The 9,810-nt window shown below is 39.0% G+C and overlaps 1 non-coding gene across 1 annotated transcript; it reads right to left on the bottom strand.

The window, feature by feature from the left end:
* Positions 1-9,054: 9,054 nt before the first annotated feature.
* LOC112773474 (small nucleolar RNA R71) lies at positions 9,055-9,162 on the bottom strand. Its single transcript, XR_003188022.1, has one exon. It is a non-coding gene; the product is annotated as a small nucleolar RNA R71 (small nucleolar RNA).
* Between the last annotated feature and the right edge of the window lie 648 nt (positions 9,163-9,810).

The raw sequence follows: 9,810 nt of genomic DNA, 5'->3' as shown, positions 1-9,810 counted from the left end.
TAATCAATGGGTGAATTAGTCAAGCTGAGCAATAAAGATTGTAATTGCAGAATTGTAAATGAGCAGAAATGTAAATGGCAAGAATGTAAAGTACAGAAACATAAATGACTTAATTGTAAATGAGAATGGGGAATAACAGAATGTAAAGAAAGCTATAAAGAATATGGAAGATGAAAATAGGGGAAATTCATTGAGATCAGGAGATGTTGTTCTCTTTAGATTAAATCCAGCTCATCTCATCTTCAATCATGCAACTCATTGATCTCTTGGCAATCATGATTGATTGAACCCCAATCCCTTGGTGATTCAATCTCTCACATCTTGATCAATAGCCAATTCCTTGGTCTAATTGCTCATGAAGAGAAATATGCTTGGTCCCTGATTATACCACACATCCTCATAGATCCAAGTAGAGGGTGAATTATATGTCACCATATCCAATCACCAAAACCCAGACCTACTCAAGTGTGAGAAGGGATTTCAAGCATGGTTTCATGTTTCCTTTTCCAAAGTTCCCATGAAACCCATTTTGCATTCAACCTCTTTCCCAAGATGATTAAACACTAGCATGAAGAATGAAATTCCTTCTAGAAAATTAAAGAGAAGAAGAAGAGAAGAAGAAATTTACTATCATTAATCCATCAAGTACAACAGAGCTCCCTCTCTCAATGAGAGGGAATTTAGCTACTCATAGCTTAAGAGAAAAGTACAAGAGATGGAAGAAGATGATGTGAAAAGTAAATCTAACTATAGTTTAACAAAACTACTACTCAACAACCCCTTCTCAGTACTTTCAGGGGTTATATATTCTACTCATAGCACTAGAATTAAGGAAATACAAAAGAGAAAAGAAAATTACAGTTGGAGGGAAAGAGAAACTCCAAAAATGTGACTATCCAGGCTTGGCGTGTGACTGGCGCTTGAGTGGCGTGCCATGCCTAGCCACTAAGTTTGGCTTGGCGCGCCATGCCCAGCTCTTCAAGTGGCACGCCCCATGCATCAAGCTCCCTGGCGTGCCACGCCTTCGAACCCAAGTGGCACGCCTAGGGTCTATTTGAACTTGGTTAGCCTGGCGTGCCACGCCTTCGAGCCTAAGTGGCACGCCCAGGCCTTTTTAAAGCTTGGTTAGCCTGGCGTGCCACACCTTCGATCCCAAGTGGCACGCCCAGGCTTTTCCTTCTTGTTCTTCTTCCATGGACAATTGAACTAGCGTGGAACGCCCAAGGTTTGGCGTGCCACGCCCATTATGGTTTCTTCATCTTCCTTTCTGGATTTTACTATTGGTGTGCCACGCCCAGTAGTTGGCGTGCCGCCACCATGAAGACCCTTCTTCTCGTCTCTCAAAATCATAACTGGCGTGCCACGCCCAGTGTGTGGGATGCCATGCCCATAATGCATGCTTCCTTGCTCTAGTAGCTGGCGTGCCACACCCAGCATTCAAGTGGCACGCCCAGTCTTCTTTTCTTTGGTTGCTCAAGTTGGCGTGCCACGCCTTTGACATCAAGTGGCACTCCCAAGTTGGTGGTGAATGCTGGCGTGCCACGCCTTCGACCTCAAGTGGCACACCCAGCCTTGGTGTTTGGTCTTCTTAAGCATTGGCATGCCACACCTGGGACCAAAATGGCATGCCCAAGTGAGGATGATTGCTGGCGTGCCACGCCTTCGACACCAAGTGGCACGCCCAAGTGTTTGGGTCTTCAACCTCTTCTCTGGATTGATGAACTGGCATGCCACGCCACGCCAAATGGTTCAAGTGGCATGCCCATATTGGTGTGTCTTCTTCAAGCTTGGCTTGCCACGCCTGGGTCTTCAAGTGGCACGCCCAAGTGATGGACTAGAGCTGGCGTGCCACGCCTTCGATACCAAGTGGCACGCCCAAGTGGTTGTCCCCTTCTGGAATTATGAACTGGCGTGCCACGCCCAATGGTTCAAGTGGCACGCCCATGGTGTGTGATGGACTTGGCGTGCCACGCCCCTTTTGTGGCCTTCAACATTGCTCTCTGGAAAATGATACTAGCATGCCACGCCCAGCAGGTGGCGTGCCACACCCTTGTTAAAACCCAAACATTCCTTTCTGGAAATCATTACTGGCGTGCCACGCCTAACTCCTGCCGTGTCACACCCATGTTAAAGCTTTGAGAACCTTCTCTGGAAAATACAACTGGCGTGCCACGCCCAACTCCTGGCGTGCCACGCCCACATACTTTCATGGCGTTTGTTCTAAGTGACACACCAGTTTCACACGCCCAGGTTTATTTTGTTGTTTTTTTCCCTTTTTGTTGCTCTTTTCACCTGAAATTCAGCACAAACCTATTTCAAAGCAATGTACCATAATATTCATCAATTAGTTCATGAATTGTAATGATCAAATGAGATTATGCTCTTTTATGGTTCTTTTTAGATAAGAGAAAAAGGTAAATGATGCAAGTCATCACAGACTTTTCATAAGGTTGTAATGAGGCTAGGATCAAGGTAGGATTGTATTTAGTTAATTGAGCTTGAAATTTGAATCTTTTATTAACTTGAGCCCTCACCTAACCTACAACCTATACAATTTAAAATGAAAAGACCTAACTACCCATTCTTCATTTTTTCACATACTCATGCATTCTCTTTTTTATCACAATCCATATGCATTGATTATTATTGAACTTCACTTTGGGGCATTTTGTCCCCTTTTTATTGCATTTTTTCTATTTTTTCTTCTTTTATTTTTCTACATTTTTTTCTTTTGTTTTTGTTTTTGATGAATTATACACAAAGATATCAATGCAAATGGTTTAAATATTTAATGCATGAGTATGTACCCAATTCCCATGATTTTTAACAAAAATACAAAACACACTTTTACCTGTATCCAATGTTCCCAACTCTCCCACAATTAAATGATAAACACTCTCACTAGTCTAAGCTAATCAAAGATCCAAACAAGGGACATTTATTATTTTTCGCTTTAAGGCTTGTAATGTGCTCGAATTAAGAACAAAAGGGGATTAACATAGGCTCAAAGTTGGCTAACAATGGTAGATAAAAGGTAAGGGCATTTGGGTAAGTGAGCTCAAATGAAATAAAGGCCTCAATCATATAAATACATTCATACACAAAATAATGGACATAAAGAATCAAACAAATCAAAGATTACAATCATAGAAAGAGAATAATACACACAAGAATGGAAATAATTGGTTATATGATGTAACCACACAATTAGGCTCAAAACTCACATGCTTATGTGTTCTTAGCTCAAAACATGTTCTACAATATATATAATTCAAGCAAGTTCTAAAAAATTTTTTTTTCTCAAATCAATTGGGGTGCCCTATAAATAAAATCCTTGGAAAATTTCATTATTTTGACAAATCTTATTATATATATGCAAAATAAAAAGATGCAACAAAACATTCTAAATGACCAAAAAAGGAAATGCAAAAGTGTTGGGATTAGAAATTTGTCACCCAAAATATGCCGATTGGTTGGACGACCTCCCCATACTTAAAAGTTTGCACCGTCCTCGGTGCATTCAAAGATGAGCAAGGGGGTACGGCGACTTTCCGGATTGCCACCTTCAGCTGGTGGATCAACCGGTTTCTGCATGTTCTTTTTCCCACTTCTATCTTTGCTTATGATGACTTACCCATGAAAAATAGAAAATAGCACAGTAAGATGAGAAAATGCAAAAGCAAGGAAGCGTAAATTGTGGGAATGAGGTAAATCACTAGAATTGAATGAGTGAATTAGTGTGACATTAAGAAGAATAATGTGTTAGTTCTAAGTTTGTGCGTGGTTTAGAACACACACACTAACATAGAAGCTTTATCACGATTACATAGAGAAAGTATGCATCTCACTCATTTTAGTGTGCTTGAGATGCTTTGAAGAAACTTGTAAGTTAAGACAAACAAACAAGCAATAAATAAGCATGAAAGCACTCAAGCAAATAATCAAGCAATTGTGAATTGGATAATAAATGGACATTGATTGATGTGTAACTAAACTTAATGAACCAAATGAAATATAGAGCTCACACATCAAACAATGACACATATTGAAGTTTGTTTGCAACACCTAAGTGACATAGAGGTGGAACACATGGGTGCTATGGAACTTAGGAAAAAGAAGATAGAAATTAAACTCAATCAAATAGCAAGCATGGTCCACAAAACTTTACAAATCTCAAAAATATGTCACTAGGTAAGCTTTTGATCCAATTCCACAATTTCAAACTCTCAATGCATGAAATAGGTGATGTGAATAAGGGTCAATCATAAACAAGCATCACCTAACAAAAAATGCATTGACAATACACAATTGCCTAATCATAGATAAAGAAATCAAATCACATGCTGGCCAAAACATGCAATTCCCAAAGATTTAAAATGCTTTGAAGGCAATGTCACATGTACTTGGTATTCAACAATGTTAAACATGAAAAACTCAAAATCAAGTAACAAATTATGACCTCAATAAAAGAAATCCAACAATGAATAATTTCAGTATCAAGAACCAGCAAATCAAATTAATAATCCAACACTTATAATGAAAAATAGAAAATTAAACATAAATCAAACTAACTAAATAACTAACTAACTAACTAACAACTAACAAACTAAAGAAAATAATGGTAGATGGTGAATGGTAGTGTTGGATGATGGTTGAAGGGTGGAAAGAAAAGAGGAGAAGAGAGAAGAAGGAAAGAAATGGAAAGAAGTGAAGAAAAGAAGTGAGTGAAACAAGGCAGGGGGTCACGCGTACGCGTCAGCTCACGCGCATGCATGGATGGCAGAAGTGAGGTGTGACGCGTACGCATCATCGACACGCACACGTGAGAGTGCAGAGAGATAGATGACGCGTACGCGTGGGTGACGCATACGCGTGGGCCAGAATTGTGCTAGAGGCACAATTTCAGCACACTTCGCGTGCAACTCTCTGGTTTTTGTACTGGACTTGAAAAATTTGGGGGGTCACGCGTACGCGTGGGCGAGGCATACGCGTGAGGGGTTAGAAACTTGGGGGTCACGCGTACGCATGGGTGATGCATACGCGTGGCTGGGTGCTATGTTTTTCAAAATTTTTCAAGTTCTAGCACCAAACCAAGTATTCCAAACCTCTAAACAGTTACCAAAACACCATAAAACCTTACTAGACTACTAAATAAACTCAACAAACCAACATAAACATGAAATTAAATTTATTTTACCAATATTTAGAAAAAGAGAAAAGTGAAAAGAGTTTACCATGGTGGGGTGTCTTCTACCTAGCACTTTTATTTATTATCCTTAAGTTGGACTTATGGGGAGCTCTCATCAAGGTGGCTTGTGCTTGAATTCATCTTGGAACTTCCACCAATGCTTAGTCTTCCATTGTGCTCCAACATTCCAAATCATTTGCATCAAGCCTTAATGGAGTTCTTCAAAAGCTTGGAGCTCCCAAAGTTGATCCTCATATTGTAATCATGGATCACAAACTTTGTTTTCACACCGTCTTCAAGTTGATCACGGTAATTCCCTCCGGGTGGTAAGCAAGCTGAATTCTCACTTAAGCACCAAACTATCCTCCTAGACCCATCCATTTGAGCACTAGTCCAACCATTGCTCCTCAATTTTGAGCTTTCAACCATAGTGAGCCTAGATTTACTTAAGTTGGCCATCTGTTTCAAGTAAACCAAATTCCACTGGGATAATAAAGCTAAAAGTAATGAGTTTTACCCACTCAAATGAAGGATTAGATGCTAACTAAGGTGGAGGAGTTTCCAATGATCTTGACAAGGCGAATTCCACTCCCGTCCATCCTCTTCTAGGGGCTTCCACCACTTGGCAAGGTTCTTCAAGCTCTACCTCTTGCCAAGCTTCCTCAAGTTCAAATTCTTCCTCACCAATTTCTTCTAGCTCTACCCCATCACTCAAGTCATAAATAGAAGGCTGAGTGAAATCTACCTCAACATCAATTCCAAGTCCAATGGGGAAGGATTCATCAATCTCAAAAGGATCATATGTTGATGCAGAATCATCATAGATAGGAGGACTTGTTGCTTGTACCACTTCTTCTAATTCTTCAATCACATTGTGCCTTAGAGGTTGTGCACTATCCTCCTTGACATCACTTTCAAATGCCATGGAAGAAGGCTCTTCAACTTGAGATTCCTCTTTGCACTCAACATCTCCTAAATATTCAACTACTTCTTCCTCTTCTTTAATAATCTTGGCTTCCTCCTCTTGTTGCACTTCTTGCTTCAACTCCTCTTCTCCACCTTGAAGCTCCAAATTCTCCTTCTTATTGTGCTCCTCAACTAATCCTCCACATTTAACAACAATGGTATCTTGGATAGTTGAGCACAATGATGCCAATTGACTCATCAATTCGGTTAAGCTAGCCACGACTTCCCCTTACTTTGGGCAACGAGTTAGAAGTTCTTGTTGTTCTTACATTGGGGGTTGGAGAGATTGGTCCAATGAAGGTGGTGGTTGATGCATGAGTATCTTTTCTATCTTTTTCTAGTGAATTTACATTCAAATTGTTAAGTTTAATCAAGATTTAAATATCTTCTAGCCACTATGAATGCTACTTTAAGTTGTGTGTAATTTTGTTTATTTCAGGTAGCATTCAGATGGATTTGATGGAGTTTCTGTAGAAAAAGAGAAGAAAGTGAATGGTGCTATCAACTCTGATCTCCCTGCACTCCAACAGAAATAACATGAGCTACAAAAGTCCAATTGACATGATTGTAGTGGAATTAGAAAGCTAACATCAAGAGCTTTCCAACAATATATAATAGTACACACTTCTTCTCCAGCACACTCGGCCTCAACGGCGCCAAACTTGGGATTCTCCAAGTTTGGCGCTAGGAGCACTAGACAAGCCCCATTGCTTTCGGCCTCAATGAAGCCAAACTTGAGATACCTCAAGTTTGGCGCCACACTCAGAAATCCAAGGAATGCACATATATGATTTGAAGCCATCAAGGAGAACTTTGAAGGATTGCATGCGGTTCATTTGAAGCCAAACTTGAGATATCTCAAGTTTGGCACCAACCAAGGAGACTTGAAGGAGTGCTTACGGACTTGATGAAGCCAAACTTGAGATACCTCAAGTTTGACGCCAGCTAGGGAAACTTGAAGATTTCATCCGATCTCAACGACGCCAAACTTGAATTCTCCAAGTTTGGCTCCACCTTTAGCATATCAAGTGGTCCCCATTCGTCCAAGTGAAGATGCACGAAGAGTTATTTTATTTTGATTTAAAATTTTATTTTATTTTAACATAGGAAAAGATATTATTTAGTTCTATAAAATATATTTTACATTAATTAGGATTAGATATAAAAGGGAAAAGAATCAACCCTTCGGGCTTCTGATCTCTTCTCTTCTACCTCATTCCGCAATTTAAGTTTTCTGAATCCTAGTTTTTCTCTCTGAATCATGAGCAACTAAACCTCCAGTGTTAAGGTTAGGAGCTCTGTCTATTGTGATACTATTACTTTTCTATTTTAATTTATGTACTGATTTCTATTTCAAGAATTGTTTTCGTTCTTTATCTTATGAATCTGGGTGGAATAGAAGTATGACCTTGGTTCTAATTGAGTTCCTATATAACTTGGAAAATCTCTTTACTTGAACAATATCTTGAAAACAATTTCTCCTAAACTACTAATTATCTGGACTTAACGAGATACGTGACATATAATCCTCTTATATTTGGGTAATTAGGGTTTCAGTGGCATATAAACTAGAATTGAACTTCACCCTCTAATTGGAATTAAGTGACCAAGGAATTGGCGGTTGATGAAGGTTAGAGAATACTAAAAAGGTCTAAGGAATTAGGGTTTAGTCACATATAGTTTGCCATGAATTGAATCTTTCATGATTTAAATAGTTAGTAAGAAAAGTCAATCCCATATTATTTACACCAATTTACTACTTGCTTTCTGATTCTCTGAATTACTGTTTGATGCATTTGAACTCTCAACACTCTTTTCTGTTTGTCTGACTAAGCCAATCACTCAATCATTGTTGCTTAATCCATCAATCCTCGTGGGATCGACCTTCATTCATTTGAGTTACTACTTGGTACGACCCGGTGCACTTGTCGGTTAGTTTGTAGGTTATAAATTTCGCACCAAGTTTTTGGCGCCGTTGTCGGGGATTGACTGTGACTGACAACTGTTAGTTATTTGATTGCTTAGATTAGGCATTTTAGTTTTAATTTTATTTAATTCTGCCTTATAATTTTGACTTCTAGTGCTAGTTTTTCCTTAATTTCTGAAATTAAGTTTGGTGTTACCTAGTTTATTTTATTTTGATTTCCATTTTAATTTTCTTATTAAATTTCAAAATTTCTAGCTTGATTATGGTCATTATTTTTGAATTTTTTAGCCTTAATTAGTAAGTATTTTCATTTTATTTTTTTACACAAGTTACTTCACTGGGAATTCTCTACACTCTGACGTAGAGAATCCCATTTTTTCTTGTTTTCTGTCTGTTTATGAGCAGGAACAGAGACAAAGAACCTCTTATAGATTTTAATCCTGAACCTTAAAGGACTTTGAGGCGGCGCTTGCAACAAGCTAGACTTTACAAAGGTAGTGAAAATCTGAGTGGAACTCTTAAAAGGGAAGTTGCAGAGTCCACCATGGATTAGAATCGTGTTGTGAATGCCAATATGGATAATCTAAATAAGAATGAGCAACCTAGAAGAGTTCTTGGCTCATACACTGCTCCTAATGCAGATCTTTATGGAAAAAGTATTGCGGTGCCTCTTATAGCTGCAAGCAATTTTGAACTGAAGCCTCAGCTAGTCACTCTTGTGCAACAAAATTGTTAGTATCATGGGCTTTCTCAAGAAGACCCAAATCAATTTATTTCTAATTTTCTGTAGATTTGTGATACTGTGAAGACCAATGGAGTAAATTCTGAGGTTTACAAACTCATGCTCTTCCCAGTTGCTGTGAGGGATAGAGCAAAGCTGTGGTTAGATTCTCAACCCAAGGAGAGTCTGGATACTTGGGACAAGGTGGTCACTAGATTTCTGACTAAATTTTTCCCATCACAAAAGGTGACTAAGCTAAGGGTGGAGGTTTAGACCTTTAGACAGAAAGATGGTGAGACCCTCTATAAAGCCTGGGAGAGATACAAGCTGCTGACCAGGCAATGCCCTCCGAACATGTTTTCTAAATGGACTCAACTGGATATCTTTTATGAGGGCTTATGTGAAATGTCCAAAATGTGTTTAGATAATTCTGCAGGTGGTTCATTGCACATGAAGAAGATACCAGAGGAGACTACTGAGCTTATTGAGTTGGTTGCTAACAACTAATATCTCTACTCATCTAACAGGAATCCTGTGAATTTTGGGACCCTTCAGAAGAAAGGCATCTTGGAAGTAGAGGCTTTTGATGCTTTTCTTGCTCAGAACAAAATTTTGTCTGAGCAGATGAATCTGATTACTCAACAATTGAGTGGGATGCAGGTTTCAGCTATTAATACTCAGAATGTACCTCAAGAGGCTCCTTATGACATGACTGGTAGCTTTATGCAATGTGAGAATTATGATTATGTTCAATTTCCTTCTAAACATGTCAACTACATGGGGAATGCTCCTAGAAACCCCAATAATAATCCATATGCTAAGACCTATAATCAGGGGTGGAGAAATCACCCAAATTTGGGGTGGAGAAAGCAACCTCAGAGACCACATAATTTTAATAATAATTCTCAGGGCGGTTTTCAATAGAATAATTTTAATAACCACTAGTTTCAGTCATCTCAGTAAGCAAATTCTTAGCCCCAGAAGAACACTGATTGGGAAGCACTATTA

This window comes from Arachis hypogaea, chromosome 18 (genome assembly GCF_003086295.3).
Source record: "Arachis hypogaea cultivar Tifrunner chromosome 18, arahy.Tifrunner.gnm2.J5K5, whole genome shotgun sequence".
Lineage (NCBI taxonomy): Eukaryota > Viridiplantae > Streptophyta > Magnoliopsida > Fabales > Fabaceae > Arachis > Arachis hypogaea.
The sequence above is the reverse complement of the archived record's forward strand: the minus strand, read 5'-3'. Positions and strand labels throughout refer to the sequence as shown.